Source organism: Carex rostrata, chromosome 34 (genome assembly GCF_964058835.1).
Source record: "Carex rostrata chromosome 34, lpCarRost1.2, whole genome shotgun sequence".
Classification (NCBI taxonomy): domain Eukaryota; kingdom Viridiplantae; phylum Streptophyta; class Magnoliopsida; order Poales; family Cyperaceae; genus Carex; species Carex rostrata.
This window is the reverse complement of record NC_135951.1, coordinates 3830209-3844163: the sequence shown is the minus strand read 5'-3', so window position 1 is coordinate 3844163 and position 13955 is coordinate 3830209. Positions and strand designations below refer to the sequence as shown.

The 13955-nt window shown below is 33.7% G+C and overlaps 1 long non-coding RNA gene, 1 other non-coding gene and 1 pseudogene across 2 annotated transcripts; 2 read left to right on the top strand and 1 right to left on the bottom strand.

Annotated features, from left to right (window-relative positions):
* Positions 1 to 4231: 4231 nt before the first annotated feature.
* Positions 4232 to 4991, top strand: LOC144548773 (uncharacterized). The gene is made up of 4 exons (XR_013509468.1): positions 4232 to 4254; positions 4340 to 4404; positions 4549 to 4651; positions 4944 to 4991. It is a non-coding gene; the product is annotated as an uncharacterized LOC144548773 (long non-coding RNA).
* Positions 4992 to 5389: 398 nt separating this feature from the next.
* Positions 5390 to 5510, top strand: LOC144549235 (small nucleolar RNA snoR127). The gene has a single exon (XR_013509630.1). It is a non-coding gene; the product is annotated as a small nucleolar RNA snoR127 (small nucleolar RNA).
* A 4323-nt stretch (positions 5511 to 9833) lies between these two features.
* Positions 9834 to 13707, bottom strand: LOC144548980 (uncharacterized; annotated as a pseudogene).
* Positions 13708 to 13955: the final 248 nt, after the last annotated feature.

Genomic DNA, 13955 nt, shown 5'->3' with positions numbered 1-13955 from the left:
TTAGATTTATTTTATTATCTTCAACCAATTAATTATGTTTTAATTTTACCTTAATTATGATTAATAATAATTTATTTATTTTAAAATCTGAGTTATTACAATGATAAACATGACCCATATTTTAAAAATAATATTTCTATTATAGACAGTCTTTGATATATACAAAATAATTATTTTATAAATATTTAAAAAAAAATATGTTCATGAAGCTTCAAAAGTTACCATCGTCGGCGCAAATGCATGAAAGATAATTATTTCAAAAGATAACGTTTTACATTATTATTTTTCAAATTAAAAAAAAGAGAGTTATATATCATTTGGAACTAGTAATTGATATATAGTTTTCACTTCATTCGTACTAATTAATATATAATTTAATTACACAAATTTATAGTACAAATAAATATTAATTTGTGCAGAATTTACGTTCATAAAAGATGAACCATGTATAAATTTGAATTAAAAAAGAGAGGAGGGATCCGATTACCACAATTTTGAGTTACCACAAATTTACTATAACTATTTTCTAAATTTTCAAATTCCAAATCATCGATCCAAACCATTCAATATGATCTCGACAATAAAATGCGTTTCCAGATCAAATTTTTCATTTTTTTTGTTTTTTTTTACTATTTATTAAGATGGATACAAAATAAAATGATCTAGATTTAACTAATTTTTGTAAAGAAAAAAGGTATTGTCCCCATTGTTCAGTCCCCAAAAATCCCGCACTACACTGGATAAGGCTTCAACAGTTTTTAACGGTTCGCATTAAATAAGTTTCTCTATCTGTTCCGTTCTCTCTCTCCTACCAAATTTCCCAATCTCTCTACTCCCATTAATCCATCTCTTCTCCAATTCTTTTTTTCTCAAATCTCTCAGTTCACGAGCTTCGACGGCCGTGTCAGATCTCCTTCAACCTTCGACGGCCTCCCCTCCGACAAAATCCATGACCGTGCACTCCTCCGACAAATCTAGATCGCCAGCTACAATGCTTCCATGACCTTCTAGACAGTATCATTGGTGATTTAGCATCAAAGTTCCACCGGATCACTCGTATGAGTTTGGATCGGATTCTCAAGGAGAAGGAGGACCTGCACCTCTACCGGCAGCGTAGGAGGAAAATAAGGAGTTGGAAAGACAAATTTCGCTGCTTCTCTTGCAGGAAAGTTTGCAAACAGTGGCATCCTACCCTAGTGGTGTCTACCTACCCATCGCACTCTCTAAGTGCCGAGTTTTTTAAAAATACCCAAATTTATTAATATTTTATTATAAATAACCAGAAGTTTAGAAAAATTATATTTTTACCCAAACCGTATGAAAATTTTACGGTTTGAATTAAAAATTCAAACCGTAAGATTTCCATACGGTTTGAAAAAAAAAATTTATTTTTTTTGAATTTTTTTTTCAAACCGTAAGATTTACTTACGGTTTGAAATTTTTTTTTTTTTTTTTTTAGCCCAACTTTGTACCTCTGGTTAACATAACAAAACACCTTCAAAAATCATGAAAATTTACCGACATGCATTTTTGACTTCATAGAATAAGACTGTAAAGTTTCATACAAAATCTCAAAACAGATCGTGAGATATCGGCTCTCAAAAATTGCCCGAACTGCTGAAAGAGTGTTTCTGAGCCCAACTTTGCACCTCTGGTTAACATATCAAAACACCTTCAAAACTCATGAAAATTTACCGACATGCATTTTTGACTTCATAGAATAAGAATGTGAAGTTTCATACAAAATCTCAAAACAGATCGTGAGATATCGGCTCTCAGAAATTGCCCGAACTGCTGAAATAGTGTTTCTGAGCCCAACTTTGCACCTCTGGTTAACATATCAAAACACCTGCAAAACTCATGAAAATTTACCGACATGCATTTTTTACTTAATAGAATAAGACTGCGAAGTTTCATACAAAATCTTGTTCGCACAGAATATATGCATACAAAGTTTCGGTATAGCAAACTATACCTTTTAAACCTTTGTTATACTCTGTCAAATCAGGTAGCAAGTGTACTACCCTATCGATGAGTATGCTCAGATATCGATCCAAGGAACAGAAGAAAATAACCGGACTCGTCTTAAAATTACTTGAGATTCTAGAAGTAAGAGAAGTTGGTTTGATTTAGTTCTAACAATTCTAATGATTTATGACAAGTATGAAAGACAATAAAAAGAATTAAAGTTGTTTTCAATTAATAAAAAGACATTTTCAGGGTTCAGATTTCATTTTTGTTCAGCCCCAAGGCATACGGCCCGTACGGATTCCCGTACGGCCCGTAGGGCACCCCCGGTAAATGCTGCAGCTACTGTTTTCTGTGTTGGTGCTAATGTTTAGGGTTTCTATCGACCAGATCTAGGTACCTAACCTCAACTTTCGCATTTTGGCTTAGTACCCGATTACCGGACTCAAATACTTCCCTCTTAGATGCGTTAAACCTCAACTTTCGCATTTTGGCCTAATTTATCTAAGTTACTTGTTGGTCTACTAAAAGTATCAAAGGACTTTCGCCTCAAGGAAAGTTTCACCTTTCAGGTACTCCTTGGTTTCACCCTACTTCATATACTTTATTCGGTTGGATTAAATGTCATAGACTTGGTTCCTAACGCCTAAATGTGCGCATTCATCTAAGGGGATGACTAATCAATTCAAGCAAGCACAAATAAAGCAATCAAAATACTACTCAACAAGATAAAAACAAAGCATTCAACACAAAATCCAAGTAGCATGCAACAAAACCAAACTAGAAACTACATCTTAACTCTAGAAACAAAGTAAATTAGCTACTCATGTTCATAAGATGACACAAATAACAGAAAATAAAAGAGTTCATGACAAAACAGTGGAGAAATCCGAAGATCCGTTGCAAACTCGCGTTTTGCACTTCTCTTCTCCTCTCCTCCTCTTGTCTTTTGCTCCAAGAAAGGTTGTCTAAGTTCCAGTGGTGAATCTCCCTCTTTTTGGTGAGGAAATATCTCATTTAATGCCCCAGATCACGCCCCCAGAGGCTTCCTTTTCGGCCTCCTTAAATTATGCTCATTTAAGATTCCAGCTGGATTTTCCGAATTAGCGCCGTACGGGCCGTATGGGACCCCGTACGGGCCGTATGCCTGTGTTTTGTCTTGGAGACTTCATGCCTCTGTTGTGGAAACCTTCTGCGTGGTTGGGCAAATCCTGTACGGCCCGTAGGGAACATCATACGGGCCGTATGAAATGTTGTCAGATGCAGTTTTTCGCCCTTTTTCCTGCAAAATACCAAACAAAACATAGCAGTACCACATTTCATCGAAATACAAGTAAAAAATCCACATTTATAGGCTTTAAAACACAGGTTTTGGTGCAAATTAGGGCTGTAAATTAGTCATAATATGGAGATATCAAATCTCAAAACAGATCGTGAGATATCGGCTCTCAAAAATTGTCCGAACTGCTGAAAGAGTGTTTCTGAGCTCAAATTTGCACCTCTGGTTAACATAACAAAACACCTTCAAAAATCATGAAAATTTACCGACATGCATTGTTGACTTTATAGAATAAGACTGTGAAGTTTGAAACAAAATCTCAAAAAATATCGTGAGATATCGGCTCTCAAAAATTGCCCGAATTGCTGAAAGAGTGAAAAGTTGGGCTCAGAAGCACTCTTTCAGCAATTCGGGCAATTTTTGAGAGCCGATATCTCACGATATGTTTTGAAATTTTATATGAAACTTCACAGTCTTATTCTATGAAGTCAACAATGCATGTCGGTAAATTTTCATGATTTTTGAAGGTGTTTTGATATGTTAACCAGAGGTGCAAAGTTGGGCTCAGAAACACTCTTTCAGCAGTTCGGGCAATTTTTGAGAGCCGATATCTCACGATCTGTTTTGAGATTTTGTATGAAACTTCACAGTCTTATTCTATGAAGTCAAAAATGCATGTCGGTAAATTTTCATGATTTTTGAAGGTGTTTTGGTATGTTAACCAGAGGTACAAAGTTGGGCTAAAAAAAAAAAAAAAAAAAAAAAAAAAAAAAATTTCAAACCGTAAGGAAATCTTACGGTTTGAAAAAAAAATTCAAAAAAAAAAAGAAAAAAAAATTTCAAACCGTATGGAAATCTTACGGTTTGAATTTTTAATTCAAACCATAAAATTTCCATACGGTTTGGGCAAAAATATAATTTTTTCAAACTTCTGTTTATTTATAATAAAATATTAATAAATTTGGGTATTTTTAAAAAACTCTGCTCTAAGTGACTCCTTTGCTCAGGTTAGTGTGCGGTTTTTGCTTTGGCATTTCATCAAACAGTTTGTGCATGACTTGATTTGTGATGGTATCATTTTTTATTGTTTAGGATTTGACAGGTGAACTGTCAAGTCCATGGATTTCATCTCTCTTAGGATCAAAGAGCCTGTTGAGGTATAATCTTGCAATTAAGTTGATTTAATATTACAAATCTGTTTATGAGATTGAAATTTTTTTCTAATTACTATTATAATTACTAATTGCCTATTGTTGAGCAACTGGATGTCTATGAGTTTCTTGTATTGTCTATTCTTGAAGGTATTCTACAGTGAATCTGAGCAACTGGCCATCTTCGCCATTCCTTTGTCTGATCTGAGTTTAATTCATGAATTTAGGCATAAATCTACATGGAGAAAGTAAGGTGCATATACCTTCTAATTCTAAGTACACAGGATACTTCAAGCAATGATTTTTTTTTTTTTTTACTTGCATCTCCTGTTGACTATTTCTCAAGAGAAAAGGTAATGGTATATGTGCATGTCTTTATCTAGGCACCTCATTTAGTTATCAAAGGACAATCTGCAGATAAAAGAGAGTAAGACTCAGGGCATTTTCATTTCAAGTGCAACTGAGGCATGCAATTAATAGTACTTTTATTTCATCATGTACTATTTTAATTGTTTGTGGTATGATTATGTTGATGTTTATTGTAGATACCAATAATGAATACTTCAGAAGCCCTATGATGCCTTTCTTTCTGTAAGATAACTTACATTGATCAGACCTTATCTTTTCTTTACTAACTATGCATGGCATAAAATAAAATAAATGGTAATATATGTATATAAAAAAGGGACCTTTTGAATAATTGTTTATGTGAGGGTGGCCTTGATTGATGCTTGACAGCACCTTTTCGCAGAAATCACATGAACACATGCTAAAAAGGATTTAAATATGTGTGTTTTGTACAAAAATTAGGTATGTTAGATGGGATCAGTAATTGTGGTTAACGATTGATGTCTTTTGTGACAACCCTCTAATTTGTTTTACTTTAGTTACCCATCAATGCAATGCAGTAGAGACCAATGTTACTGTTGATACTTGTGTTACAAAGTATCATCTACATACTTCTTTAATTATTTTTCAAGAGGGGGTTATGCTGGAATGATGCAACTTGGCCAAATCAGAAATGAATTGTGGTCCTTGAGGCTTCTAAGTTTCGAGTTAAGGTGTGAATCACTGATGATAAACCTTGGGATTGGTTTATTTTCTGACAATGACCCCTCTTTCCTAATTTTGATAATTTTGTATGTTTTACAAAGTATCATTTACTTCTTTAATCATTTTTCAAGAGGTGGTTCTGCTGGAATGATGCAACTTAGCCCATAGGTGTCAGAGATGCTCAATTACATCACTTGTACAATTGAAGCTCTATGAAGTCAAGCCTGATTTGATACAGATTGATATTTTTGTCTTGATAGGTGAGATTGAGAGCCTATGCTCAGAGTTTCTGACAGGCGGGCCGACACTACAGCGACTGCTCTCCAATGGATCATGGTCAATTTCGTGCTATAAAGGAATGCTGAAGAAAATGTGGCTGAGATATAAAGGAATGCTCAGTTTCGTGCTATACAGCTTAACACATCCATTTTTTCATTTGTTGAAGAAAATGTATGTAATTTACTTCATAATTTTAAGAGGAAATTCCAGAAAGAGTGGTCTCCAGTCACTGGTATTTGCAATAGGTGCTAGTGGTTTGTCTTATTTGTAGAGATATCCGACAATAAGCATTTTAGACTAAAATAATTGTTGAAAATTGATCCAAAAATAGGAGCACGTTTTTTAGAATAACTGTTAGTAGTGCTAAGTTATTTTGAGTATATGTTAATAATAGCAAGGACATATTAGTGGGTGCTAAATTTAGAGTAGGCATAGTGGTTAGTTATTTTTAGCCTGTTGTGTAGTGGGTGCTTAATTTAGGGAAGTTGTGGGTGCTTATTTTAGGAACATTGTATTGCTTTAAATACTGCATAACTTTATGTAATCGAGGAAGAGAGAAAGGAAATAAAGCGTTGCTTCTATTCAGAAAAATATTCTTTTCTCTTCAATCTTTTGCATACTGGCACAAAGCAGTGCAGTATTGCTGAGTTTATCCCAACAATAATGACCATATTACCCCTGAGTCAATAATACCAACAAAAACTGTAAATCATTTGGATATCTTACTACAGTAACCAGAAATGATTCTTCTCAATATCTAATTATCCTAGTAATTTCCTTTTTTCCCTTTTATTTTGTCTTGTTTTTCTAAAAATTGTAACACCCTAAAAATGAGACAAAACACCTGTTTCATTCAATTATGAAAAACTGGACCAAACACTGAGACAACCATCACCTGCACCAATGCCATCACCTTTGACATGTGAGGAGCAGGTCAGTCCACGGGTCGAGCTTCTTTGTCTGGATTTGCTGAGGTTTAAATTTATTTACTTTTTGTTTGCTTGCAGAATTCGTTGAATCGGTTTACATGATTTATTATTGAATTTTACAGAATCTCGGAAAGAAGTTTACAAACACTTTTCAATTGAATTCGAGGATAATCCGGATATTATTGTTCGGAGGCTGTTAACAGCTTCCTAAAAAAAAGAATGAAGCAACAAATATCATAAGTACTTTAAAGCTGGTACTTAAGAATGGAACGTTAGGCATTATGGATCTTTGGAAATTATAATTAATAATAAATAAAGTTCAATTTGGAAATAAAGAATCAATTGCTTTTCTGTTTTGATTATTTTTCTCACTTGTTTCGTACTCACTCCACATGATATGTGCTCAACCTCTGCCTTGATTCGCCTCCTATTACTAGCATGCCTGGTATAACTGGTATAAATTATGCCAGAGAGGTCAATTGGGTCATTTGTACATCTCTTTTTCAAAAATTGGACATCCATTACCAAATTTAAAAATTAATTAAGGTATGACTGATATTACTGGTATGAATTAATTTGAAGTAGCATCTAGATCTAGAATTAATTTGAAGTAGTCAGAAGTGGAATTGGGTCAAGATCGACCTGTTTTGAAACCAGACCAGGCAAGATCTAATAATCCAATACAGATTTCACAACAGCCATATCAGACATTTCCTACAGGAGCCTTGGCACAATATTTGGTTAGTGTTTTTGTACATTTTGTAATTTTTTATTTTTTATTTTTTTATTTTAAGAGTCTATTTGTCACATGTGCTTGCTTGTACGAATATATATCTCATAGCCTTCATTTTACAACCAATAAATGTAAAATCACATGTATCCTTTAATAGAGAAGGGTTAATTTAATACAAAAGCTGCTTCTCTTGTAGTGAAGTTTTGGAGATGATTTAACAAATTGCAGTGTTATTTATTGCGTCAATTTGCGCTTTCTAGTATTGCAGTTTTGACTTTGTACAGCGCACATGCTATAGAATCAAAACAGCATTGCATATGCTTAGTGCGCTGCATGAAGCCAAAACTGCTCTATTAAGATATTAACCCATATTTGTGCTGGGTTTGTAATATCCTTGCGTTTGATTTTTAGCTATTGGTAATTAAATAATAATAACACAAGAAAACAATTAGCAGATCGAATCTAACAAGACTGAAAGTGCCCAAAAAATGATAACATTAAAATATCAGAAGTATCTTAGTGTTAAATTTTACAGGATGGTTTATCATAACAAATTTTAAATTGGGTATTCAAAATTAATAATTTGAAATTACTTTTGTAATTGGGATATTATTTCTCTCCCAATTAAATTAATTATTTAATTGGAGGTTGTGCTGTTTCAATCAGTAGAAGTAAAACCCAAATAGGGTTGTTATGCTTCTCCAATGAAATCAACCAAACTGTACCCAAGTTCATTAAATAAAGTAGCTCAATTAGAAATTTCTTATTTTCTGTTGGAATTTTGAAATTTTCTTTTTTTCATCTCAAATTGCTAAAATGTGTAAATCATCTTGCTGTGATAACTAAAAATAAGCTTTAACATATTTTGTAAATAAAATAAAATAAAATAAAATAAAGGTCCTTTCTCCAATTTTTGTATTTTTGCTCACCTAAATCATATGCAAATCTAATATGGAATAAATAAAGTGTTTTTACATTGATATATAAAAAACTGTTATGAAATAATAAATAATAGATATTTCACCTTCTCCACCTCCACTATATATTAGATTTAATTTTTGTATTAACTCTCATGTTAATTGTATGGCTTTTCATTTGCATTATCTAGCCTATAAATAGAGGTTTTGTAAGTGGTTCAAGAGAAATTGAGATTGAGATATAATATAGAAATAAGATTTAGCCTCTCCCCAATATTGTTTTGTTTTGTTTTATAATACGTTATCAGCACGAGTTTGCTTTAGTCAAGTTACGATGTGATTTTCTCAAGAAGATGGTCATCTTTAGATTACATTTCATAACTTTACTGTTAGTAATAATTTTTATTTTTTGAATGAAATTTTCTTATTTTATATTGCTTGCTGTTAGTAATAATTTTTATTTCTTGAATGAAATTTTCTTATTTGAATGAGAGTAATATTTTCATTCCCTGAAGAGAATGATAAAGCAAGTACAAGATAATATCCAGATGCTTTTGTACATACTATAGCTAGAAGCTTTTTCTAAAAGAACCTGAAGTTCTTAATCATAATTTTTTTTTATACAAGAGAACCTGAAGTTCTTAGGTAATAGTTTTTATATATTAAAAAAAAAGAAAAAAAAAAGAACCAGAAGTTCTTATATGAACCAGAAATTCTCATATAAAATACAATAACTGGAAGTTATTGTATGCCACTGAATGTTTTTATTTTACCTAACAACTAAAAGTTATTTATATTTATGATAATCGGAAGTTATCAAATAAATAAAATGTCTCCAATACTTAATTTTCTTAATAACCTGAAGTTATTAATTCTCTTAATAACCTGAAATTATTAAGATTTTTTTTCTTCAATCGTTTTTATTTTTTTTTATTTATCAAGCACAAATGAATATTTAAGTAAATTAGTTAATAATAGTAGCATTTTTTTTATTTTGCATCCTTTTGATAGTATAACCCATATCTCAAGAACCCAAAATTCGTATTACCAATATAAAATAATAACTTGAAGTAATTGTTAGAAATATTTTTGCGCATCTGTTTTGGCCTCAGTTTCGGCCTTGGCCGAATATACTGTTTTTCAATATTTTTTTTAGCCAGGAACTATCTGTTTTGGCCAGGAACTGTTTCTGTTTAGAACCTGAAGTTCTATTAGAAATTTTAGTATAAAATTAATATAATAACCAGCAGTTATTATAGGCCACTGGATGAATAATAATATGAAATTATTCTCAATTAAAAACTTGAAGTTTTATTATAAATTCTAAAAAAAAATCAATATAATAACCATAAGTTATTATAGATCATTAGATGAAAATATAACCCGAAGTTATTTCAAATTAAATTCTACAATTGCACGGTCAAGTAATTTAATAACCGGAAGTTATTAAATAAATATTTTATTATAACTTGAAGTTATGTAGAATATTAACCTGAAGTTATATTAAACTTTATTTATTTACCACAATCGCTATCCAATTTTACATATAATACATATTTAGTGGATCCCTTTCTCTTCTCTTTCAATCTTTTTTTCTCCGTCTCTATGACCTAAGCAACTTTGTTCGTGCTGAGTTCAACTCCTTGGTAACATCCTTGATAGAAATACGCTCTTTTGGCAACTCTTTGGAGCACAGAAGCCCGCATTGAATCACTGAAACCAAACAACTATAGACATTTTCAGGTGCATACAAATTATGTTCTCCTTCAGTTTCAGGGAATAATTTGAGGTCGACTATATCCATGACTTGGTTGGGGAAAACCATCTCAACTTGTTTCTGAAGGCTCAAACCATCTCTGATTCTCTCATCAGTTGGACTTACTCCAGTGAACAACTCAAGCAGAAGAACTCCGTAGCTGTACACATCTCCTTCTACTGATGGCCGACCACCCATCCCATACTCTAGACAATAAAAAGTTAATAGTTACAGCCCTAAATTTAGTACAGAAGCACAGTGAACTGTGACTCTACCTGCTAACATATGTCTAATTCACCTAATTTGAAAAACTTGGGTCACATGTTTTTTTAAAATTTTATAGCCCAAGACAGTAAATTAAAAAAGTATAGGTAGATAATAAAATTTAGTCTCAAACATGTCACTATAAATGAGGCAATAAATATTTTTCCCTTGGGCCTCGCTAGTGGAACAGCCTTGGGCAATTTTTTGCTTTGAACCTTAACAAAGTCTATAAATAATTTTGTAGCAGCAACATAAAAAAAAATTATTCTCAAATAATAAGCTCTTCTTTATATACCTGGAGGAATGTAGCCAATAGAACCTTTAATTCCACCAGTGCTCGACATTGATTGAGAAGGCATGGTATCCGGTCGAACCAAAAACCTAGCTAATCCAAAATCACTCACATGTGCAGTCATGTCATCATCCAAAAGTACATTACTAGGTTTGAGATCACAATGTACGATTGGTGCAGTTAAATGGTAATGGAGATAATCTAGCGCTGCCGCCACATCAAATGCAATGTTCAATCTCTGGATGAATCTGAGGCTTGTGAATGGCCGATCCGTACATGCATTTGGATGCAACCATGTTTCCAAGCTACCATTTGGCATGAACTCAAAAACCAAAGCTTTGAAATCATTACCTTGGTGGTCTATGCTAGAGCACAAACTCAACACTTTAATAAGGTTCCGGTGTCTCACGTTTTTTAATGCCTCGCATTCAGATAAGAAACTTCTAGAAGCACTGTGTTTCTCAAGGTTTAACACCTTCACCGCAACGGTTGTCACATTCTCGAAGCTCATAACGGCTTTGTAAACTTCTCCAAATGAACCTCTTCCAATTAGATTATTCGGGGAGAAATTTTCAGTAGCTCTAAGAAGGTCATTGTATGAAACAGGCTCTAACCCATATTTCAATGCTTTATCAGATTGTGGTTTGTTTTGAGGGTTGTTTCTAGTATAATAAATCACTAACAAGCAAATGATTGCAGTTATACAAATAAAAGAGCCAATAACAGAAATTATGAGCACCATGCTTCTTCGAAAGTGATTTCTCTGTGTGGAAGGCTGAGAAATGCAGTGTGACAAATGCATTTGAGGTACTCCACCACAAAGCTTTGGATTTCCTCTTACATCTAGACCACTGGCATTCCTGAAAATTCCTTCTTTTGGTAATTCCCCCTAAATATTATTGAAAGAAATATTCAAATATTGTAAGTTCATTGTGGCCAGGAATTCAGGGACTCGACCAGAAAACGAGTTGTTAGAGATATCAAGGATTTGCAGCCCTGTTAGTTTGCTCAAGCTGGATGGAATTGTTCCTCTTAACAGATTGCTATCAAGATAAAGGGATTGAAGTACCTGGCATCCACCAATTGTGCTAGGAATCTCTCCACTTAACTTGTTATTCGAGAGATGAATTGATTGTAGGTTTTCCAAGTTACCAATTTCTGGTGGCAAGATGCCAATTAGATAATTGTGTGATAAGTCCAAACTGATGGAAAGAGAAGGAAGACCCATGATTTCTTTGGGAATTTCACCTACCAACTTATTATTTGAAACATTCAGGATTTCTAATAATTTCATGCTACTTAATTCTGGTGGTATACTCCCTTCCAATGCATTATTTTCTAGATATAGCTGGGTCATTTGGGTAAGGTTGGAAAAAGTTACTGGGATTTGACCTGAAATCCTGTTATTGGCCAGATATAATTCTCCAAGTTTGAATAGATTACCAATTTCTACCGGAATGCTGCCACTGAGAAACATTCCGCTTAGGTCAAGGAAGTTTAAGTTATTGAGTTTTCGGAGCTCTGCTGGTATGCTTCCTGAAATTGGGTTTTCATTCAAGTTGAGTTCAAGAAGACTAGTAGAAAGGTTTGTTATTGAACTAGGAAGTTCTCCTTGTAGTTGGTTGTTGTCAAGTTCTAAAGTTTCTAACAATGTACAATTTGTCAAAGCATCCATGAAATTCCAATCAAGTGGCCTCTTGGCTTCTAGTTGATTAAAAGAAAAAACTACTGTTTGAAGATTTTCTAAGGTTCCTAAGCTAGATGGTATCACGCCACTGAAGTAATTATGGTCTAATTCAACATCAATAAGAGTAGAACAATTGGATATGGATTGAGGGATCTGTCCTTTGAGTTGATTGTGATATAGGAATATATTTTTCAAGTTTGGTAAAGCATTGCACATATCGAAAGGTAGAGTTCCCTAAAGCTGGTTATTACCAAGTTCCAAAGTATACAATGCTGATAGGTTGTAAAGGAAGTGTGGTATTTCGCCCAAAATGTTGTTCTGATAAATGTTAAAAAACTGGAGGTTTTGAAGCTTCCCCAGTTCAGGGATGAATCCACTTAACATATTTAGGGAAAGATCAATAACTGTTAAACTTTGAAGATTACCCAATGTATGTGGAATGGAACCATATAGTTTATTGTCGTAAAGGTTAAGTTTCAGTAAGTTAGTAAGGTTGCCTAAGGTAGGTGGGATGAATCCACTTAACATATTTTCGTGAAGATAGAGATGAAGCACGTTAATAAGATTGCCCAAGCTAGATGGAATGTGACCACTAATGCTATTTTGGTGAAGATAGAGAACTGATAGTTTGGTAAGGTTGCCAAAGGTACGTGGGATGGAACCCGTGAAGTTATTATTGTAAAGAAAAAGATGTGATAGGTTAGTAAGTTTGCCTAAATCATCTGGAATATCGCCATCAAAATCATTTTGGTGAAGATAAAGATATATTAGGTTACTAAGGTTGCCCAAGGTGGAAGGAATTGATCCTGTGAGATTATTGCCATATAGTGATAATAGTTGGAGCTGTGGGAGGAGGCCGAATTCCAATGGGATTGTTCCATGGAGATTATTAAATCTTAAATAAACTAATTCTAGATTTGAACAATTACTTAGAGTAGATGGAATGCTACCATCGAGAAAATTGACACTCAAGTTGAGAAAACGTAGCCTACCCAAATACCCGATCTCTACCGGGATGCTTCCACTCAGCTGGTTATCAGAGAGACTCATCCTTTGGAGAAACGTGAGATTTGCTAGAGATGGAGATATATAACCTGACAATTGTTTGGAGTCGAGAATGAGAGCAGTCACTCTATCAGGATGGTGCCGGCCACACAAGATCCCTTGCCATTGACAGTGGTGCAGTGACTCATTCCATGAGGAGAGGACTCCAAATGGGTCATCATGTATTTGGGACTTGAATGAGAGAAGTGCTGATCGATCAGTTTTATTGTTGGTTACTATGGCAGCGAGAGAAAATGAGGATAAGGTTAAGAGACTTAAGAGGAGGTGAATAGTAAGCACTCTATAACAACGTTCCATGATTTGTGTAATGAAGGCAATGGGTTTCTCTCTCACATAATGCTGCTCTTCTTATAGTTAAAAGGGGAGGTGCGGTTAGAAATTAAAAAAGTTGACTACAAGATATTCCCTCATGAGTCGTTCTAGTGCTAACTGCTTCGTCAGCTTGTATGGACTATTAGAATTTTTGTTTTCCTTCTAGCTACCTTTGAATGGTAGAAACTGATTATTTTAGTTTTGCTTCTACCTAACTTGACTATTTTTTTTTTCCTTCTAAACGTGGATGCTATCAAAGTTGATCAGTTT